The sequence below is a fragment of the Dendrobates tinctorius genome, unplaced genomic scaffold (assembly GCF_039654945.1).
Source record: "Dendrobates tinctorius isolate UK_male_01 unplaced genomic scaffold, ASM3965494v1 ptg000086l, whole genome shotgun sequence".
NCBI lineage: Eukaryota > Metazoa > Chordata > Amphibia > Anura > Dendrobatidae > Dendrobates > Dendrobates tinctorius.
This window is the reverse complement of record NW_027361754.1, coordinates 40,002,686-40,027,434: the sequence shown is the minus strand read 5'-3', so window position 1 is coordinate 40,027,434 and position 24,749 is coordinate 40,002,686.

The following is a 24,749-nucleotide window of genomic DNA, read 5'->3' as shown; positions in this document are numbered from 1 at the left end:
TAATTTGTCAATGTGAATAATAGCAGCCACTAGTAGTCATCTGCAGATGGACAACAGAATCCTGACAGGGTGACGGAAGAAGAAATATCTCCTGGAGATGATATTATTGATGTGATACACTGAAATAATGTATTCCTATAATTTTAGATGCAGTGTTACTGTCTGCTAATGTAAAAATATTCGGGAAGTGTAACTAAATGTTGCCGATACAGGGTGAAGAAAGAGTTCGTGCTTAACCGGGCCTTGTAGATGGGAGGCGTTTTAGGAGCAAAAGTGAAGTTTCTTGTTCTTAGTTGCAGAAAGAGAGTTAAGCTAGTAACAGTTGTGGTGACAGAATAGGCTTTAAAACGGATGGATATGGGAAAATAAGGGAGACGCGTAGATCTATGCACAAAGGAATGCACCATGGCAGTAGGATCTGGAAAGACAGCAGGCAAATTTTGGACATAGAACTGACTTGTTTGCTCAGGTTTAGCGGTACAAAGCCGGACATCTGAACGATGTTGCTGTAAAGGTACTGTCACACTTAGTGATGCACCAGCGATCCCGACCAGCGATATAACGCGGTCAGGATTGCTGGTACATTGCTAAGTGGTCGCTAGTGAGCTGCCACATAGGCAGATCTCACCAGCGACATCGCAGGGGTCGGGGGTTGCTACTTACCTGTCAGACGAGGCGATCCTGCGTCCTCCCGCCCGTGTCCACGCGTCGCTCATCTCCACAGCAGGAAGCCCAGCAGGAAGCTGACGACGAGAAAAGGTCCAGGATGTTCTCGCGCGATCAGCGATAACCACCGGGGGAGTGGTCGGAGGTAAGTATCAGACATAGCGATATCGCTAGCAATATCGCTATAACGTCACAAAAACCAGTGACGCTATAGTGATATTGCTAGCGATATCGCTTAGTGTGGCAGGCCCTTAAGATAGTGGGGACCCTGAGATAGTAGAGAGGAATAAGAGTCAGAGGCTGGTGTGTAGATGAGATCTGGAAGCTTTAATGAAGAAAGGTTGGACTTGAAAGGCCGAGACACAATTATTTCACAAAACTGATGTGTGGTTGGAAGACAAGCAAGTTAGAAATGCAATGCCCTATACAAGTATCCTGTAAAAGCTGTTATGCTTCTTACAAAACATGTGCCGCCACCTGCAACTGCAAAGCGTGTGCCTCTGCGGTAAACCAAAAGATGTTAAATTCAAGTGTAATTCCTAAATAAACTACGGTTTACCTTTACATCCTGGTGTGCCTCCTCCATGAATAAAATGCTGGGTCTAATATGTTATGTCATCTCACAGTATGTGGTCATAGGGAAGGATAATGCAAGGAGACATCGCCTGACACACGCAACCAGGTGCCCAAGTCACCGGTGCTTAAGGTCATGACAGAACACCTCAACCCATACAACCATACAAATATATAGATATAATTTAATTTATTCTGTGGCTAGGTCATATATTTTGCTTATAGGTCAACAGCTCTAAAGTCACTTCTACTTTTCCCAAGGCTTTATTTTATTTTGCACTTAACCAAAAGTGGGAAGCCTTGCGGGTTTTGAATTTAGCAAGAAATTGAAAATATATTTCTATGCCAAAAAAATTGCTATATTTATTATGTAAATTATAGTCATAGCGAAAACTCTTTGTGTGATCTTCTGTCTCATCCACTTCCATGTCTGCATCCTTAGATACAAGTTTAAAAAGATCAAAGAGCTGTTTCTGAACAGTTTTACTATCAGAGTTAAACATGGTGCCGTTTATTCATCACTGACCAAGAGCTTTTTGCTGTTATCAGAAAGCGGCATCAAAGAAAATTGCGCAGATTTTTTTTTTTTTTAAAAGTCCAAACTACTTAGATACACTGGATTTACATAACTTAAATTTACAAAACTTAAATCAGTTGAATCAGAAAAGGGTCTTATTTTTATTAACCATTTTGAGACCGCTAAAAGATTTGAGTTGAAAATCTTTACTGATAGAAATTGTGCAACTTGTTGAGAACAAACTGATGTATCAACGTTCAATTGAAACCAAAATCATGGAGCAATTGAAGACTAGATGTAAGGCACCCCAAAAATCCAAATCACACATGAAGCCAGGTTGAGTGATTGTTATCAGTAGTGCCTACGGCCCCCATGTGCTTTTATTGACTCAGTCTGGTGTCCTTGGTGGATCTCCTCCCAGACCTGATTGAGATCATAAGTTCCTCATGGACAATCTAGGGTTCTATTTGGGGTTGTCAGATGCAATGATACATAACATTCTCAAGGTTCTTTATTGGATAAAGGGATTTGGTAAAATAAGAAGTTGTCAATGGCATCAATGTGTTCATCGTCTAGTAGAAATATGAAAATGAATATTCACAATTATGTTTTGAATAACAAATTATGTTTTTATATCTACAACAACTAGAAATGAGCACAGGTACTCCAATTGCCCTGGAGTGTGTATAGTATGGTGGCTCATGGTTACTTTGCAGTGCTGGGATTCTGTGTTCAAGTCCCATCAACATGTGCAAGCACTTTGGATGTTCTTCCTGTGTTTGTGTAGGATTTTTTCTGGATACTCTAGTTTCCTCTCCTTTTCCAAAACATAGAGCGATAGGGAATTTAAATTGTGATGACCATGTCCATTAAGTGCCCCAACAGTCTCTTAGGACTGTATCCAACCCCTTTCAAGCTCTTTAAAGGGGTTGTCTGGGACTTTAACGTTGATTGCCTATCCTTAGTATAGGTCACCAACGTCTGATCAGTGGGGGTGGACACCCGGTACACCCTATCAATCAACTGTTGCGGCGGCCGGAACTGCCCACTTGCAGAGCTGCATACAATAGTGGCCACATTGTGTACTGCACATCCACTTTCTATGGATTTGAATAGAGGATGGATGTGCAGTACCCGGCCGTGGCCACATATGGTTGATGGAGCTGTGCTGTGCAGCTCCGTAAGTAAGCAGCTAGTGTAAGGGACACCAGGATCAGCATCAAAATAGAAGCAGGTAAAAAATAACATGAATACATCTGCAGAATCAAGTTTCCCATTCTTCCAAGAGTCATAACTTCTTTATTTTTGCTTTTAACATCATTTGATTATGACATCATCAAATAATTTTGTTAAACAATTTTTTTAACACATCTCTGTGAGAGTACCATGTGCATATACGGCCACTCAGGCTTTATACGAGAAGAGTTTTAACAATAGTTATACATTTTATTGATCTGCAAAAGATGGAAAGATGGAATCTTTCACACATTGTGTTTTGCAGCATTTTGTAATAGATCATTAAGATTTTGAGGCTGTCACTGACCTAGGAACGTGACCTGACTTTATTTCACTACCTGACAATGGGCCCCCCGGTACCTCCGGTGTCCCTGGCAGTAGTTGATGCAGGAGATCCAGAGAGCGAAATATTGTAGGATGTTGTAGGATATTGTAGCGAGAGTGCCAGGTGTCACATCCCCATCGATTAGACAGTGGGGTATTTTCATAAAGATAGGTTATCAATGTTAAAGTCCCAGACAACACCTTTAACACATGTACAGACTTAGCAATGTAAAAGTGAGCTCCGCATACTATACTGTATCTATAATAATAAATGCCCTAACCAGCTTCCGGTTGTAACAACTTCCGTCCAGTTGTAACTGGTGACGTCACCACACACACGCACATGTTAACCCTCAACACACCACACCGCCTCAACACACACTCCTCTCACCTTTCACCTCCACTCATGTTCACTCACTCTTTCACTCCACATACGTTCCTTTCTCTCACTCCGTTTCTCATACTCACACCGTCATCGTCGCTGCCCCGACATCTTCCTCCGCCGCCGCGATCCAGGATCCAGACGTTCTCCAGGCCGCCGACATGTTCTTGTGGGACGCCATCTTGGATTTCGTGAAATCCCGCGATATTCAAGATGGCGTCGCCGCAACAACATGTCGCTGGCGTGGACGACATCGGGATCCAAAAAGATGGCGTCGGCGAAATCTCGCGAGATTACGCCGACGCCATTTTGGATCCCGATGTCGCCCACGCCAGCGACATGTTGTTGCGGCGACGCCATCTTGAATATCGCGGGACTTCATGAAATCCAAGATGGCGTCCCGCAAGAATATGTCGCTGGCGTGGGCGACATCGGTATCCAAAATGGCGTCGGCGTAATCTCGTGAGATTTCGCCGACGCCATCTTTTTGGATCCCGATGTCGTCCACGCCAGCGACATGTTGTTGCGGCGACGCCATCTTGAATATCGCGGGATTTCACGAAATCCAAGATGGCGTCCCGCAAGAACATGTTGGCGGCCTGGAGAACGTCTGGATCCTGGATCGCGGCGGCGGAGGAAGATGTCGGGGCAGCGACGATGATGGTGTGAGTATGAGAAACGGAGTGAGAGAAAGGAACGTATGTGGAGTGAAAAAGTGAGTGGACATGAGTGGAGGTGAAAGGTGAGAGGAGTGTGTGTTGAGGCGGTGTGGTGTGTTGAGGGTTAACATGGCAAGAGGTGTTAACGACGTCGGCGAAATCTCACGAGATTTCGCCGACGCCATCTTGCATTCGTGAAATTGCGTCATTTACCTCACGCCGACTTGCTGTGTGGACGCTTGGCATTGCCTGTACCACCATAACTACTGCTGCCTTGGTCCTATGCCTGTTTACTGCCGGTGTCTAATTACTGGACCAATTTGCCTGTACTGCCATAACTACTGCTGCCTTGCTACTCTGCCGGTGTCTAATTACAGGGCCAATTTGCCTCTACCGCCATAACTACTGCTGCCTTGCTCCTCTGCCGGTGTCTAATTACAGGGCCAATTTGCCTATACTGCCATAACTACTGCTGCCTTTGTCCTCTGCCAGTGTCTAATTACAGGGCCAATTTGCCTCTATCGCCATAACTACTGCTGCTTTGGTCATCTGCCTGTTTACTGCCGGTGTCTAATTACAAGGCCAATTTGCCTCTACCGCCATAACTACTGCTGCCTTGCTCCTCTGCCGGTGTCTAATTACAGGGCTAATTTGCCTCTACCGCCATAACTACTGCTGCCTTGCTCCTCTGCCGGTGTCTAATTACAGGGCTAATTTGCCTCTACCGCCATAACTACTGCTGCCTTGCTCCTCTGCCGGTGTCTAATTACAGGGCCAATTTGCCTCTACCGCCATAACTACTGCTGCCTTGCTCCTCTGCCGGTGTCTAATTACAGGGCCAATTTGCCTCTACCGCCATAACTACTGCTGCCTTGCTCCTCTGCCGGTGTCTAATTACAGGGCCAATTTGCCTCTACCGCCATAACTACTGCTGCCTTGCTCCTCTGCCGGTGTCTAATTACAGGGCCAAGTTGCCTCTACCGCCATAACTACTGCTGCATTGCTCCTCTGCTGGTGTCTAATTGCAGGGCCAATTTGCCTCTACCGCCATAACTGCTGCTGCCTTGCTCCTCTGCCGGTGTCTAATTACAAGGCCAATTTGCCTCTACCGCCATAAGTACTGCTGCCTTGCTCCTCTGACTGTTCACTGCCTGTGTCTAATTACAGGGCCAATTTGCCTCTACCGCCATAACTACTGCTGCCTTGCTTCTCTGCCGGTGTCTAATTACAGGGCCAATTTGCCTCTACCGCCATAACTACTGCTGCATTGCTCCTCTGCTGGTGTCTAATTGCAGGGCCAATTTGCCTCTACCGCCATAACTACTGCTGCCTTGCTCCTCTGCCGGTGTCTAATTACAAGGCCAATTTGCCTCTACCGCCATAAGTACTGCTGCCTTGCTCCTCTGACTGTTCACTGCCTGTGTCTAATTACAGGGCCAATTTGCCTCTACCGCCATAACTACTGCTGCCTTGCTCCTCTGCCGGTGTCTAATTACAGGGCCAATTTGCCTCTACCGCCATAACTAATGCTGCCTTGCTCCTCTGCCGGTGTCTAATTACAGGGCCAATTTGCCTCTACCGCCATAACTACTGCTGCCTTGCTCCTCTGCTGGTGTCTAACTACAGGGCCAATTTGCCACTACCACTTCAAAACTACTGCTGGGCAATTACAGGGTCAATTAGTATCTGTTTACTCTACAATACTCCAGGACGCCTTCTTCACTGCCAGATAACTGCCAAATAGACTCCTTTACCTGTGCCAACATGAGTCATAACAAAAAGTATGCCAATGCCAGTGAAAGGAAAGCAGCTTTAGCACTACGACAAAAACAACGCCGTGCTAATGAGACGCCTGAGGAAAAACACCATCGCCTTGAGAAGATTAAGGCTTATAAACGCCGTCGCCTCACACACGAATCCCCTAACTCTAAATCCATAAGATTGGCTGAAGAAGCCTCTGCACGCCGTCACCGCCGACAACAGACGGCCTCTTCCTCATCATTATTATTAGACTCACAACAGGATGCTTCCACATCAGCATGTGGAACAATTTACTGCTACACTTCATCCCATATGCCGTTCACTGACATAACTAATCAGCAATCTGTTTCTGCCCTATCAATACCACCATTCAATACCGATGCACAGTATGCCAATGCCAGTGAAAGGCAAGCAGCTTTAGCACTACGACAAAAACAACGCCGTGCTAATGAGACTCCTGAGGAAAAACAGCATCGACTTGACAAGATTAAGGCTTATAAACACCGTCGTCTCACACACGAATCCCCTAACTCTAAATCTATTACATTGGCTGAAGAAGCCTCTACATGCCATCACCGCCAACAACAGACGGCATCTTCCTCATCATTATTAGTAGACTCACAACAGGATGCTTCCACATCAGCATGTTGAACAAGTTACTACCACACTTCATCCTATATGCCGTTCACTGACATAACTAATCAGCAATCTGTTTCTGCCCTATCAATACCACCATTAGTCAATACCAACGCACAGTTTCTTCACATACAAGCTGCAGTTAGCCCGCAGAAAGTGCAACCAAGACAAATATACGTTGGTCTCAAAACTAGGCGCACCCCATCGGTTGGACATGCACTTCTACTACAACCTCACATTTTCACTAATGATGAAAATAGTATTACCGAACACAGCTGTGGTGACATGACCCATGTATGTGAGCATTGCGAAGCTTTGCATTTTGTAGCAGAGATACCTTCTGATAACAACTTTACGCTCTGCTGTCAGAAGGGTAAAGTCCATGTACCCATACTACAATACCCTGATGTCTTTACACGTTTGCTGAAAGGGCAAAGTGAATTTAGCAAAAATTTCATGGATAATATTCAAAGTATTAACAGTTCCTTTGCTTTTGCCTCCATGGGTGCAAATATTTCACCACCTCCTGGATATGGCCCATACTGTTTCCGCATACATGGCCAGATCTATCATAGAACTGGAACACTACATCCCTCAGATGACCAGCAACGCGCATTTGCCCAACTTTACATTCTCGATACCACTACCGCAAACGAACAACGCTTACGATGTAAAGAAAATCAAAAATGTCATCCTACATTGATGAACATTATTGCCCTTCAAATCCAAACTATTAATCCTTTTGTGGAAGCTTATCAAATGTTACGTGATGTGGAAGAACAAGAAAAAATTAAATCTCTACAAAACGGAACTGTCATGCCAAACATCACTATGGCTATTAAACAAGATCGTACTCAAGACCCTCGACTCTACAATAATCCCACTGTCAGTGAAGTAGCAGTCGTGTTTCAAAATGACAATGGTGAGCCACCTTTCAATAGAGACATATTAATTCATTTAAAACCTGATCCCCATAACCCTTTAGCTCCAAAAACACAACAAATTAGTATTCTCCATAGCAATTTGGATGCCCTCCTCTATCCAATATTTTTCCCTTATGGAGACCAAGGATGGCATGATGGACTCAAACAACAAGGCAAAAGTTCGAGGAGGATCACTCAACTCCAATACTATTGCTATATGTTATCTGTCAGAAATTACTTTAATCCACTCCTCAATGGTGGTAAGCTAACACAGCAATATTTAGTAGATGCTTATGTCAAAATCGAAGCTAATCGCCTACATTACATCCGCAAACACCAAAAAAATTTAAAAGTGGAGGATTACTGCCTCCTTCAAGAACATCTACTCAAAAAATCGGTTCAAAAGGGCATCCCTATTGGGAAAACCGTCATTTTACCATCTTCTTTTGAAGGCAGTCCAAGAAACATGCAGCAGCGCTACCAGGATGCTATGGCTATTGTTACAAAGTATGGTCGACCAGATCTATTTATCACCATGACATGTAATCCTAAGTGGAATGAGATTACTACACATTTAGAACCGTGGCAGCATGTTGAACACAGACCAGACTTGGTTGCACGTGTCTTTAAAATTAAACTGGAATCCCTCTTAAAAGACATTAGCAGTGGATTATTTGGAAACGTCACTGCAATGGTCCATGTCATTGAATTTCAGAAGCGTGGTCTCCCACACGCTCATATTTTAATTATTCTTGACAGCCTGTCTAAATTACGGACTGAGGCGGACATAGACAATATAGTCTGGGCTGAAATACCTGATGAAACAATCTACCCTCAGCTCCATAACATTGTTCTTCAACACATGATTCATGGTCCCTGTGGAGAACACAATCCTAATTCTCCCTGTATGGATCTTGGAAAGTGTAGCAAAGGTTTCCCAAAACAAAACCAACCATATACCATCAAAGAAAAGGATGGCTATCCCACTTACCGCAGACCCATTGGCAAAACATATGAACACCATTCTAAGACGATTGACAATTCATGGGTAGTTCCATATAACCCATTTTTACTCACCAAATACAAGTGCCATATTAATGTAGAAATATGTGCTTCCATTCAAAGTGTAAAATATTTATTTAAATACGTTTACAAAGGACATGACAAAGCCAACCTTGAAATTTCCCAAAATAACATCCAACATGATGAAACACACCAATTTATGGATACCAGATATGTTAGTGCACCTGAGGCTGCATGGCGGATATTTGCTTTTCCTATGCATAAACAATCTCATGCCATCATTCGCCTAGCCGTACATCTGCCTAATTCTCAACCACTCTATTTTCATGAGAATGACTCTGCAGACAACATCCATCAAAAGTTCAATTCCAATTCTACACTTATGGCGTATTTCAACCTTAATAAGATCGACCACAATGCACATAACTATTTCTACCGCGAAATTCCACAACACTACGTTTGGAAACAAGGCACATGGGAACAAAGAAAACGAGGGGGTCTCACAGTTATTGGAAGAATGTACACTGTTAGTGTGAAAGACCAAGAACGCTATTATTTACGTTTGTTGTTACTGCATGTAAAAGCTGCTACCAGTTTTGACAGCATTAAAACCGTCAATGGAGTTATGCATGAAACCTTTAAGGATGCTGCGTTAGCACTTGGATTATTATTCGATGATAGCATCTGGAGACATACTTTAACAGATGCTTGCATTCTTAACATGCCTTCCCAACTTAGAGACATGTTTGCTTATATCTGTATTTTTGGCCCCCCCCAGTAATCCACTTGAATTGTGGAATGAATTTAAGGACCATTTTTTACAAGACTATTGTCATACATACCACAGCAACACTGAAGAGTGTATCGATTGTGAAGGATATGCTAAGAAAGATGTCCAAGATGTCCTCATAGTCCATGGAAAAACTTTTGCTGATTATAATTTACCACGCCCAGCAAAAAATATTAAACAACTCCTTAAACAATATGATAAGGATTATGAGTTAAAAAAGCTGCAGAGATGAAAGAAACTCTTAATCAGGAGCAACTTTTTGCCTAAGATGTCATTACTGAAGCTTTACAAAATAGCAGTTTAATACCAAAGTGCTTTTTTCTCGATGGACCTGGTGGCAGTGGAAAGACCTACCTATACCATCTACTTACACATCATTTAAGAGGACAAGGAGAAATTGTGTCACCTGCAGCAACTACAGGAATAGCATCTAACTTGATACAAGGAGGCCGAACAATCCACTCTCTATATGGCATACCTATTCCGATCAACGAAACATCTGTTTCCAGGATTAAAAACGATACAAATGCAGGTAAACATTTACAGAGTACAAAACTTTTTATTATTGATGAGTGCACTATGGTCCAAAAACATGCATTGAATGTGATAGACTTCTACGTGACATCATGACAACAAATGTTGCTGAAAAAAATAAAACACCATTTGGAGGTAAAGTTATTGTTCTTGGAGGAGACTTCAGACAATGTCTTCCCGTCATCGCTCATGGAACAAGAATAGACATTGTAGATTCCTGCATTAAATATTCAGAACATTGGCAACATTTTACCAGACTACCGCTAATTAACAACATGCGCTCCACTGATCCTGAATACAGCACTTGGTTGCTTAAACTTGGAAATGGTGAGCTGTCTAATGAACATAACCTTGGAGAGGATGTCATTGAAATTCCTCCAGACATGCTTTGCACTGGCTCTATAGTAACCGAGATCTTTGGAGACCATATTTGCATTGATGTTAATGACCAACAAAGCCTCAACACTGATGCATCACATGCTATACTATGTCCGAAAAATGATGACGTCGATTTTCTGAACTGTAAAGTAATGGATCGCATTAGTGGTGATTATACTGTATATACAAGTGATGATTCTGTCGATGCTGATGAGGCAGAGGAATGTGAAAACTACCCAGTTGAATTTTTAAACTCTCTGACACCATCAGGAATGCCATCACATCTCTTAAAACTTAAAATTGGCACCATTGTGATGCTATTAAGAAACCTAAACACCAAGAAAGGTCTCTGCAATGGCACTCGCCTCATTGTCATTGCCTTACTCCGCAACATCATACAGGCTAAAGTGATTACTGGCTCAGCTGAAGGAGACATTGTGTTTATTCCACGCATCGATTTGTGTCCTTCAGAAACTGGGTTACCTTTTAAATTAAAACGTCGACAGTTTCCTCTAAAACCTGCTTTTGCTATGACCATTAACAAATCCCAAGGACAGACCCTCAATCGAGTTGGAATTTTTTTACCCGAACCTGTATTTGCCCATGGACAATTGTATGTTGCATTCTCCCGAGTAAAGCAACGCAGCAACGTTAGGGTCAAAGTGGTGGATACACCACTTCAAGGACAATTGCTACCTAATAGCCCAAAAATCTTCACTAGAAATGTCGTTTACAAAAATGTCTTACTTTAAACTATTTAAGTTGGTCCTGGAATTGATAGATATATAGATATATAAATAATAGTTACATTCTAAATAGATATAGATAATAGACTTCTAAGACTTCTATACATAGCTTGAAATATGTTATATATATAAATATTTTAAGCAGATAGATATATCTTACACTAATTATCTCTTTCACATATATGTCATAGACATATTTAAATCCATAAAAATATACATAGGTATAGGTATATATAGATTAAAAAAAAAAAGGCAGAAACAAAAAAAATTTAGGCAAACATACGTAGATTTCAACTACATAGCTAACACATACCTACATAACTTAGGTAATAATAATTAATTTTTTATTTATTAATAGAGTACTATTATTTCAATAGCACTTTACATACATCAGTAATACTGTCCTTCTTGAGGCTCACTATGTACATATCTTATCCACATAAAAACATAGTTGTGATACATCTATCTACTATAATAAATGCGCTAAGCAGCTTCCGGGTTGTAACAACTTCCGTCCAGTTGTAACTGGTGATGTCACAGCACACCTCTTGCCATGTTAACCCTCAACACACCACTCCTCCTCAACACACACTCCTGTCACCTTTCACTATCTCCACTAACGTCCAGTCGCAGGATTTTAGAATACTCAAGATGGCGTGGCCGCAAGAACATGTCGCCGGCGTGGACAACGTCGGGATTTAGGATGGCGCCGGTGGAAGAAGATGTCGGGGATCGTGGAGCAGCGATGACGGTGTGAGTATGAGAGACGGAGTGAGAGAAAGGGTCGTATGTGGAGTGAAAGAGTGAGTGGACGTGAGTGGAGATGGTGAAAGGTGAGAGGAGTGTGTGTTGAGGCGGTGTGGTGTGTTCAGGAGGAGTGTGTGTTGAGGGTTCACATGGCAAGAGATGTGTCACTATCCTCCCGATGCGATAGCATCGGGCCTTAATCTACGATAATAAATGCGCTAAGCAGCTTCCAGGTTGTAGCAACTTCCGTCCAGTTGTAACTGGTGACGTCACAGCACACCTCTCGCCATGTTAACCCTCAACACACCACTCCTCAACACACACTCCTCTCACCTTTCACTATCTCCACTAATGTCCACTCGCAGGATTTCAGAATACTCAAGATGGCATGGCCGCAAGAACATGTCGCCGGCGTGGACAATGTCGGGATCCAGGATGGCGCCGGCGGAAGAAGATGTAGGGGATCGTGGAGCAGCGACGATGACGGTGTGAGTATGAGAGACGGAATGAGAGAAAGGGTCGTATGTGGAGTGAAAGAGTGAGTGGACGTGAGTGGAGATGGTGAAAGGTGAGAGGAGTGTGTGTTGAGGCGGTGTGATGTGTTGAGGAGGTGTGTGTGTGTATTGAGGGTTAACATGGCAAGAGGTGTGTCACTATCCTCTCGATGCGATAGCATCGGGCCTTAATCTACTATAATAAATGCGCTAAGCAGCTTCCGGGTTGTAACAACTTCCGTCCAGTTGTAACTGGTGACGTAACAGCACACCTCTTGCCATGTTAACCCTCAACACACCACTCCTCAACACACACTCCTCTCACCTTTCACTATCTCCACTAATGTCCACTCGCAGGATTTCAGAATACTCAAGATGGCATGGCCGCAAGAACATGTCGCCGGCGTGGACAATGTCGGGATCCAGGATGGTGCCGGCGGAAGAAGATGTCGGGGATCGTGGAGCAGCGACGATGACGGTGTGAGTATGAGAGACGGAGTGAGAGAAAGGGTCGTATGTGGAGTGAAAGAGTGAATGGACGTGAGTGGAGATGGTGAAAGGTCAGAGGAGTGTGTGTTGAGGCGGTGTGGTGTGTTGAGGAGGACTGTGTGTTGAGGGTTCACATGGCAAGAGGTGTGTCACTATCCTCCTGATGCGATAGCATCGGGCCTTAATCTACTATAATAAATGCGCTAAGCAGCTTCCGGGTTGTAACAACTTCCGTCCAGTTGTAACCGGTGACGTCACAGCACACCTCTTGCCATGTTAACCCTCAACACACCACTCCTCAACACACACTCCTCTCACCTTTCACTATCTCCACTAATGTCCACTCGCAGGATTTCAGAATACTCAAGATGGCATGGCCGCAAGAACATGTCGCCGGCGTGGACAATGTCGGGATCCAGGATGGCGCCGGCGGAAGAAGATGTCGGGGATCGTGGAGCAGCGACGATGACGGTGTGAGTATGAGAGACGGAGTGAGAGAAAGGGTCGTATGTGGAGTGAAAGAGTGAGTGCATGTGAGTGGAGATGGTGAAAGGTGAGAGGAGTGTGTGTTGAGGCGGTGTGGTGTGTTGAGGAGGTGTGTGTGTATTGAGGGTTAACATGGCAAGAGTTGTGTCACTATCCTCTCGATGCGATAGCATCGGGCCTTAATCTACTATAATAAATGCGCTAAGCAGCTTCCGGGTTGTAACAACTTCCGTCCAGTTGTAACTGGTGACGTCACAGGACACCTCTTGCCATGTTAACCCTCAGCACACCACTCCTCAACACACACTCCTCTCACCTTTCACTATCTCCACTAATATCCACTCGCAGGATTTCAGAATACTCAAGATGGCATGGCCGCAAGAACATGTCGCCAGCGTGGATAACGTCGGGATCCAGGATGGCGCTGGCGGAAGAAGATGTCGGGGATCATGGAGCAGCGACGATGACAGTGTGAGTATGAGAGACGGAGTGAGAGAAAGGGTCGTATGTGGAGTGAAAGAGTGAGTGGACGTGAGTGGAGATGGTGAAAGGTGAGAGGAGTGTGTGTTGAGGCGGTGTGGTGTGTTCAGGAGGAGTGTGTGTTGAGGGTTCACATGGCAAGAGATGTGTCACTATCCTCCCGATGCGATAGCATCGGGGCTTAATCTACTATAATAAATGCGCTAAGCAGCTTCCAGGTTGTAACAACTTCCGTCCAGTTGTAACTGGTGACGTCACAGCACACCTCTCGCCATGTTAACCCTCAACACACCACTCCTCAACACACAGTCCTCTCACCTTTCACTATCTCCACTAATGTCCACTCGCAGGATTTCAGAATACTCAAGATGGCATGGCCGCAAGAACATGTCGCCGGCGTGGACAATGTCGGGATCCAGGATGGTGCCGGCGGAAGAAGATGTCGGGGATCGTGGAGCAGCGACGATGACAGTGTGAGTATGAGAGACGGAGTGAGAGAAAGGGTCGTATGTGGAGTGAAAGAGTGAGTGGACGTGAGTGGAGATGGTGAAAGGTCAGAGGAGTGTGTGTTGAGGCGGTGTGGTGTGTTGAGGAGGACTGTGTGTTGAGGGTTCACATGGCAAGAGGTGTGTCACTATCCTCCTGATGCGATAGCATCGGGCCTTAATCTACTATAATAAATGCGCTAAGCAGCTTCCAGGTTGTAACAACTTCCGTCCAGTTGTAACTGGTGACGTCACAGCACACCTCTCACCATGTTAACCCTCAACACACCACTCCTCAACACACACTCCTCTCACCTTTCACTATCTCCACTAATGTCCACTCGCAGGATTTCAGAATACTCAAGATGGCATGGCCGCAAGAACATGTCGCCGGCGTGGACAACGTCGGGATCCAGGATGGTGCCGGCGGAAGAAGATGTCGGGGATCATGGAGCAGCGACGATGACAGTGTGAGTATGAGAGACGGAGTGAGAGAAAGGGTCGTATGTGGAGTGAAAGAGTGAGAGGATGTGAGTGGAGATGGTGAAAGGTGAGAGGAGTGTATGTTGAGGAGGTGTGTGTGTATTGAGGGTTAACATGGCAAGAGGTGTGTCACTATCCTCTCGATGCGATAGCATCGGGCCTTAATCTAGTATATACATATCTAATATATAAAGCTGAATGTGTGTGTGTATGTTTGTATGGATGTATGTGTGTATGTCCGGGATTGGCATCTGCACCGTCACAGCTACAGCCACAAAATTTTGCACAGTCACATGTCTGGACCCCAAGAGCGTCATAGGCTACTTTTGAGGCGAAATTTTAACCCCGCGCGTTCCAATTCACCAAACAATTTGGCCTATTATTCTTATCATTTCTATGGTGTTATCGTCCTTCTGTAAAGCTGGAAATAACACAATTTATTACCGTGCCAACACAGACCACCCTCTGACACAGACTGCAGGGTGAGCCCAAGAAAAAAGAGGGGGAGAAGCCAGCGCTGCTTGTGGTCAGAACGTAATACATAAAGTGTGAAAACACACATAGGTTTCAATCTGTATTCAAAAATGAGACATTTAGCAAAAAATTGATCAATTGTTTGAGCTACCCCGCCACGTCAAGGCAGTCTCGTATGGGGAGTCCTACTCTACGTTTTTTATGTTCGCTGTGCCATTACGGCCTCCTAAATGTATAAAAGCAAGACCTCATTACATGCACACTGTACCTCAAGCATTTCAGAATCGCTCCTATGGCACCAGAGAGGACAAGCGCAGGTAAAGATTAGCCAGGTCCATGCAGACATTTCAGGTCCAACCTCCACACTGCCTGACCAGCACCACAGATAAAGGACGATCCAGGCCCAGATACAGGTGCGTAATCAAATAAAGCCTAGGGCAGGGCAGGGCTGCCGTTTAATGTGAACAGCAGCCTAGATCAATCACTAAGAAAACAGAAAGAATGGCGTACATGACCCAGCGCGCACGGCTACAGTGGTGGTCAGCCACAAAACCAATATCAAGAAAAAAGAGGGGGAGAAGCCAGCGCTGCTTGTGGTCAGAACGTAATACATAAAGTGTGAAAACACACATAGGTTTCAATCTGTATTCAAAAATGAGACATTTAGCAAAAAATTGATCAATTGTTTGAGCTACCCCGCCACGTCAAGGCAGTCTCGTATGGGGAGTCCTACTCTACGTTTTTTATGTTCGCTGTGCCATTACGGCCTCCTAAATGTATAAAAGCAAGACCTCATTACATGCACACTGTACCTCAAGCATTTCAGAATCGCTCCTATGGCACCAGAGAGGACAAGCGCAGGTAAAGATTAGCCAGGTCCATGCAGACATTTCAGGTCCAACCTCCACACTGCCTGACCAGCACCACAGATAAAGGACGATCCAGGCCCAGATACAGGTGCGTAATCAAATAAAGCCTAGGGCAGGGCAGGGCTGCCGTTTAATGTGAACAGCAGCCTAGATCAATCACTAAGAAAACAGAAAGAATGGCGTACATGACCCAGCGCGCACGGCTACAGTGGTGGTCAGCCACAAAACCAATATCAAGAAAAAAGAGGGGGAGAAGCCAGCGCTGCTTGTGGTCAGAACGTAATACATAAAGTGTGAAAACACACATAGGTTTCAATCTGTATTCAAAAATGAGACATTTAGCAAAAAATTGATCAATTGTTTGAGCTACCCCGCCACGTCAAGGCAGTCTCGTATGGGGAGTCCTACTCTACGTTTTTTATGTTCGCTGTGCCATTACGGCCTCCTAAATGTATAAAAGCAAGACCTCATTACATGCACACTGTACCTCAAGCATTTCAGAATCGCTCCTATGGCACCAGAGAGGACAAGCGCAGGTAAAGATTAGCCAGGTCCATGCAGACATTTCAGGTCCAACCTCCACACTGCCTGACCAGCACCACAGATAAAGGACGATCCAGGCCCAGATACAGGTGCGTAATCAAATAAAGCCTAGGGCAGGGCAGGGCTGCCGTTTAATGTGAACAGCAGCCTAGATCAATCACTAAGAAAACAGAAAGAATGGCGTACATGACCCAGCGCGCACGGCTACAGTGGTGGTCAGCCACAAAACCAATATCAAGAAAAAAGAGGGGGAGAAGCCAGCGCTGCTTGTGGTCAGAACGTAATACATAAAGTGTGAAAACACACATAGGTTTCAATCTGTATTCAAAAATGAGACATTTAGCAAAAAATTGATCAATTGTTTGAGCTACCCCGCCACGTCAAGGCAGTCTCGTATGGGGAGTCCTACTCTACGTTTTTTATGTTCGCTGTGCCATTACGGCCTCCTAAATGTATAAAAGCAAGACCTCATTACATGCACACTGTACCTCAAGCATTTCAGAATCGCTCCTATGGCACCAGAGAGGACAAGCGCAGGTAAAGATTAGCCAGGTCCATGCAGACATTTCAGGTCCAACCTCCACACTGCCTGACCAGCACCACAGATAAAGGACGATCCAGGCCCAGATACAGGTGCGTAATCAAATAAAGCCTAGGGCAGGGCAGGGCTGCCGTTTAATGTGAACAGCAGCCTAGATCAATCACTAAGAAAACAGAAAGAATGGCGTACATGACCCAGCGCGCACGGCTACAGTGGTGGTCAGCCACAAAACCAATATCAAGAAAAAAGAGGGGGAGAAGCCAGCGCTGCTTGTGGTCAGAACGTAATACATAAAGTGTGAAAACACACATAGGTTTCAATCTGTATTCAAAAATGAGACATTTAGCAAAAAATTGATCAATTGTTTGAGCTACCCCGCCACGTCAAGGCAGTCTCGTATGGGGAGTCCTACTCTACGTTTTTTATGTTCGCTGTGCCATTACGGCCTCCTAAATGTATAAAAGCAAGACCTCATTACATGCACACTGTACCTCAAGCATTTCAGAATCGCTCCTATGGCACCAGAGAGGACAAGCGCAGGTAAAGATTAGCCAGGTCCATGCAGACATTTCAGGTCCAACCTCCACACTGCCTGACCAGCACCACAGATAAAGGACGATCCAGGCCCAGATACAGGTGCGTAATCAAATAAAGCCTAGGGCAGGGCAGGGCTGCCGTTTAATGTGAACAGCAGCCTAGATCAATCACTAAGAAAACAGAAAGAATGGCGTACATGACCCAGCGCGCACGGCTACAGTGGTGGTCAGCCACAAAACCAATATCAAGAAAAAAGAGGGGGAGAAGCCAGCGCTGGTCAGGCAGTGTGGAGGTTGGACCTGAAATGTCTGCATGGACCTGGCTAACCTTTATCTGCGCTTGTCCTCTGGTGCCATAGGAACGATTTTGAAATGCTTGAGGTACAGTGTGCATGTAATGAGGTCTTGCTTTTATACATTTAGGAGGCCGCTATGGCACAGCGAACATAAAAAACGTAGAGTAGGACTCCCCATACGAGACTGCCTTGACGTGGCGGGGTAGCTCAAACAATTGATCAATTTTTTGCTAAATGTCTCATTTTTGAATACAGATAGAAACCAATGTGTGTTTTCACACTTTATGTATTACGTTCTGACCACAAGCAGCGCTGGCTTCTCCCCCTCTTTTTTCTTGATATTGGTTTTGTGGCTGACCACCACTGTAGCCGTGCGCGCTGGGTCATGTACGCTATTCTTTCTGTTTTCTTAGTGATTGATCTAGGCTGCTGTTCACATTAACAGCGGCCCTGCCCTGCCCTAGGCTTTATTTGATTACGCACCTGTATCTGGGCCTGGATCGTCCTTTATCTGTGGTGCTGGTCAGGCAGTGTGGAGGTTGGACCTGAAATGTCTGCATGGACCTGGCTAACCTTTATCTGCGCTTGTCCTCTGGTGCCATAGGAACGATTTTGAAATGCTTGAGGTACAGTGTGCATGTAATGAGGTCTTGCTTTTATACATTTAGGAGGCCGCAATGGCACAGCGAACATAAAAAACGTAGAGTAGGACTCCCCATACGAGACTGCCTTGACGTGGCGGGGTAGCTCAAACAATTGATCAATTTTTTGCTAAATGTCTCATTTTTGAATACAGATAGAAACCAATGTGTGTTTTCACACTTTATGTATTACGTTCTGACCACAAGCAGCGCTGGCTTCTCCCCCTCTTTTTTCTTGCAGGGTGAGCCCAGTATCACACAGGATAGGATTAGATACACGGCTCAGCAGTCAGTATCACACAGGAGAGGATTAGACACATGGCTCAGCAGTCAGTATCACACAGGATAGGATTAGATACACGGCTCAGCAGTCAGTATCACACAGGATAGGATTAGATACGACTGAGCAGTCAGTAACACACATGATAGGACTAGGTACACGGCTCAGCAGTCAGTATCACACAGGATAGGGTTAGATACACGGCTCAGCAGACGGTATCACACAGGATAGGATTAGATACACTGCTCAGCAGTCAATATCACACAGGATAGGATTAGATACATGGCTGAGCAGTCAGTAACACATGATAGGATTAGATACACAGCTCAGCAGAAAGTATCACACAGGAGAGATTTAGGTACAAAACTCAGCAGACATTATCACACAGGATAGGGTTAGATACACAGCTCAGAAACAGGATGTGCCAAAGGGAGGACATTTTCATTCCAAGAATTCCACTCATTCCATCTGATTTGTTTTTTGATTTTAAACGCCTCCAGTTTCCAGTTCAACTGCTATTTGCAATGTCCATTAACAATGCTCAGGGACAGTCATTGAAAGTAGTAGGGATCAATTTGCAATCTCCATGCTTTTCTCATGGTCAACTTTACGTGGTCTGTTCAAGAGTTGTAACTGCCAAAAATCTGTTCATCTTTGCACCGAAAGGAGAAACCAAAAATCTTGAATGAGTTGAAAATAAAATACTATCAATACTTGGGTAATCGTTTCGTTAATTTGTGTTGCATATCTGTATCGGGCTTTTCAGCTAGTATATATACAGTGGGGCAAAAAAGTATTTAGTCAGTCAGCAAGAGCGCAAGTTCCACCACTTAAAAAGATGAGAGGCGTCTGTAATTTACATCATAGGTAGACCTCAACTATGGGAGACAAACTGAGAAAAAAAAATCCAGAAAATCACATTGTCTGTTTTTTTTTCATTTTATTTGCATATTATGGTGGAAAATAAGTATTTGGTCAGAAACAAGCAATCAAGATTTCTGGCTCTCACAGACCTGTAACTTCTTCTTTAAGAGTCTCCTCTTTCCTCCACTCATTACCTGTAGTAATGGCACCTGTTTAAACTTGTTATCAGTATAAAAAGACACCTGTGCACACCCTCAAACAGTCTGACTCCAAACTCCACTATGGTGAAGACCAAAGAGCTGTCAAAGGACACCAGAAACAAAATTGTAGCCCTGCACCAGGCTGGGAAGACTGAATCTGCAATAGCCAACCAGCTTGGAGTGAAGAAATCAACTGTGGGAGCAATAATTAGAAAATGGAAGACATACAAGACCACTGATAATCTCCCTCGATCTGGTGCTCCACGCAAAATCCCACCCCGTGGGGTCAGAATGATCACAAGAACGGTGAGCAAAAATCCCAGAACCACGCGGGGGGACCTAGTGAATGAACTGCAGAGAGCTGGGACCAATGTAACAAGGCCTACCATAAGTAACACACTACGCCACCATGGACTCAGATACTGCAGTGCCAGACGTGTCCCACTGCGTAAGCCTGTACATGTCCGGGCCCGTCTGAAGTTTGCTAGAGAGCATTTAGATGATCCAGAGGAGTTTTGGGAGAATGTCCTATGGTCTGATGAAACCAAACTGGAACTGTTTGGTAGAAACACAACTTGTCGTGTTTGGAGGAAAAAGAATACTGAGTTGCATCCATCAAACACCATACCTACTGTAAAGCATGGTGGTGGAAACATCATGCTTTGGGGCTGTTTCTCTGCAAAGGGGCCAGGACGACTGATCCGGGTACATGAAAGAATGAATGGGGCAATGTATCGTGAGATTTTGAGTGCAAACCTCCTTCCATCAGCAAGGGCATTGATGATGAAACGTGGCTGGGTCTTTCAACATGACAATGATCCAAAGCACACTGCCAGGGCAACGAAGGAGTGGCTTCGTAAGAAGCATTTCAAGGTCCTGGAGTGGCCTAGCCAGTCTCCAGATCTCAACCCTATAGAAAACATTTGGAGGGAGTTGAAAGTCCGTGTTGCCAAGCGAAAAGCCAAAAACATCACTGCTCTAGAGGAGATCTGCATGGAGGAATGGGCCAACATACCAACAACAGTGTGTGGCAACCTTGTGAAGACTTACAGAAAACGTTTGACCTCTGTCATTGCCAACAAAGGATATATCACAAAGTATTGAGATGAAATTTTGTTTCTGACCAAATACTTATTTTCCACCATAATATGCAAATAAAATGAAAAAAAAACAGACAATGTGATTTTCTGGATTTTTTTTTCTCAGTTTGTCTCCCATAGTTGAGGTCTACCTATGATGTAAATTACAGACGCCTCTCATCTTTTTAAGTGGTGGAACTTGCACTATTGCTGACTGACTAAATACTTTTTTGCCCCACTGTATATATATATATATATATATATATATATATATATATATATATATATTGTAGCATTTCATTAGATCCAGGTTCTCTTGCCTTGTCCATGTATGGTTTATTCCAGTAGCCCATTTATCATCAGATTGTCCTGGTTCCTTGACATCTGACACAGACCTTGTTAATCCAGGCAACGTCCAAGCTGGCATGACTCACTTTGTTTGTGTTACTCTCATGTGTATTGATGTAGGCACTATAGTGTTAGTAGCCTTGCCCAAGGATAACTACTGGTATATGATTTCCAACAGGGTAATTTTGAACCACAGTCTCCCATGTTGGAGGTTGTGCACTTTAACCACAATGCTGTAACAGCCACCTAAGGTAAGTATTATAGTCTCAGGAGCCTTGGTATAATTTATTTAATTTTTATTTTTTTCCACAGGGCAGATGTACACGGATACGATAAACCATGATGAGAAGGCAAGGAAAGCAGCAACATCCAAATACCTTAAAAGGGTAAGACAGGCCCTGAAGAGCCAGCTCAATGGGAAGAATAAAACACACACCATCAATAAATATGCCCTGCCAGTAAGCAGATACCTTGTTGTCACAGTGTGCTGTCCCTAAGAAGAGATGTAAGCCGCAGATGTAAAGACATGAAAGCTCCTCACAAAGCATGGAGGTCTCCACCCTAAGTCTAGCACCCAAAGATTGTATACCAACAGAAAGGAGGGTGGTCGAGGCTTGATAAGCATCCAAGCCACCATCATGGATGAAACAAGGGGTATCCAGGAATACATCAGAAAAATGACCTCATAAGATGAGATTCTGAGAGAAAGCCTAAGGCTGCAGCAACAACAGATCTGGAAGGAAAAACAGAAACATGAAGCACCATGGCAAGACAAGCCGTTGCATGGAATGTACCATTGACAGATAATGGAGGTGGCAGACATGGAGAAATCCTACCAATGGCTAATGAAAGCTGGACTTCGAGACAGCACAGAGGCACTAATCATAGCCGCACAAGAGCAAGCACTAAGTAACAGATCCATAGAAGCAGGAATCTACCACAAAAGACAAGACCCAAGGTGCAGACTATGCAAAGAAACCTCAGAAACAGTCCAAAACATAGTGGTAGGATACAAATTGCAAGCAGGAACACCGTATACCGAACGCCACAACCAAGTAGCAGGAATTGTATACAGGAACCTCTGCACAGCATATGGGCTAAGACCCCCTAAGTCCAGGTGAGAGACCCCAGAAAAAGTGGTGGAGAATGAAAGGGCTAAATTCCTGTATGACTTCAAGATCCAGATGGATAAGCAGTTGTTGGCTAACCAACTAGACATTGTAATAGTAGACAAGGAGCAGAAGACAGCAATGATAATTGATATGGCAGTGCCAAGTGACAGCAACATGAGAAAGAATGGATATGAGAAGCTGGAAAAATACCAGGTCCTCAAAGGAGAACTGGAGAAGATGTGGAAGGTGAAGGCAACAGTGATTCCAGTGGTGATAGGAGCACTTGGAACAGTGACCCCCAAGTTGGGAGAATGGCTACAATAGATCCCAGGAGCAACATCTTAACTCTCTATCCAGAAAAGTGCAATGCTGGGAACAATGAAGATCCTGCACAGAACCCTCAAACTGCCAGGCCTCAGGTAGAGGACCTGAGGATGAGAAAGAACAAAAAAACCCAGCCCCATTGAGGGGTGAGAAGGAAGTTTCTCTCTCTCTGTCTATATACAGTGGGTATAGAAAGTATTCAGACCCCTTTACATTTCTCACTCTTTGTTTCATTGCAGCCATTTGTTAAAGTAAAAAAAAACAAACTTTTTTTTTCTCATTAATGTACACTCTGCACCCCATCTTAACTGAAAATAATGTAGAAATTTTTGCAAATTTATTAAAAAAGAAAAACTGAAATATCACATGGTCATAAATATTCAGACCCTTTGCTCAGACATTCATATTTAAGTCACATGCTGTCCATTTCCTTGTGATCCTCCTTGAGATGGTTCTATTCCTTCATTGGAGTACAGCTGTGCTTACTTAATCTGATAGGACTTGATTTTTATAGGCACACACCTGTCTATACAAGACCTCACAGCTCACAGTGCATGTCAGACCAAATGAGAATCATGAGGTCAAAGGAACTGGCCTAGGAGCTCAGAGACAGAATTGTGGCAAGGCACACATCTGGCCAAGGTTACAAAAGAATGTCTGCAGTACTCAAGGTTCCTAAGAGCACAGTGGCCTCCATAATCCTTAAAGGGAACCTGTCACCTGTTTTGGCCACTGTAAGATACGGCCAACACCTTTCAGGGCTTATCTGCAGCACTCTATAATGCTGTAGATAAGCCCAAGGTCTGACCTAAAAGATAAGAAAAATAAGTTTTATTATACTCACTCGAGAGCGGACTGATGCGGTGTGGTCCGATGGGTGTCGCAGGTCCGAGTCCGGCGCCTTCTTGCAATGCTGCCCTCCTGCTTCTTCATCACTCCCTGGAATTGTGCTCCTGCGCAGGTGTGGCACCCCTGAGGGTTCAGTCACCACAGAGGTACTGCACCTCTCCCAGAGGTGTGGTATCCCTCAACCAGGTAAGGTGGAGACACCCGACCAGACTCCAACACCCACATCCCACACACACCAGTAGTGTAGCAGAGCACCATTTATGGCCCCTGCTTGGAACATGAAGAGTGCTGGGAGATGGGCGGAGTGTAGCTTAGAACGGGAGTAGGATACAGTTAGGTCCATATATATATATTTGGACAGAGACAACATTTTTCAAATTTTGATTCTAGACATTACCACAATGAATTTTAAGCAAAACAATTCAGATGCAGTTGAAGTTCAGACTTTCAGCTTTCATTTGAGGGTATCCACATTAAAATTGGATGAAGGGTTTAGGAGTTTCAGCTCCTGAACATGTGCCACCCTGTTTTTAAAGGGACCAAAAGTAATTGGACAATTGACTCCAAGGCTATTTCATGGACAGGTGTGGGCAATCCTTTCGTTATGTCATTATCAATTAAGCAGATAAAAGGCCTGGAGTTGATTTGAGGTGTGGTGCTTGCATTTGGAAGGTTTTGCTGTGAAGGAAACAAGCAGTCAAAGGAGCTCTCCATGCATGTGAAACAAGCCATCCATAAGCTGCAAAAACAGAAAAAACCCATCTGAGAAATTGTTACAACATTAGGAGTGGCAAAATCTACAGTTTGGTACATCCTGAGAAAGAAAGAAAGCACTTGTGAACTCATCAATACAAAAAGACCTGGGTGCCCACAGAAGACAACAGTGGTGGATGATCACAGAATAGTCTCCATGGTGAAGAGAAACCCCTTCACAACAGCCAACCAAGTGAACAACACTCTCCAGGAGGTAGGCGTATCAAT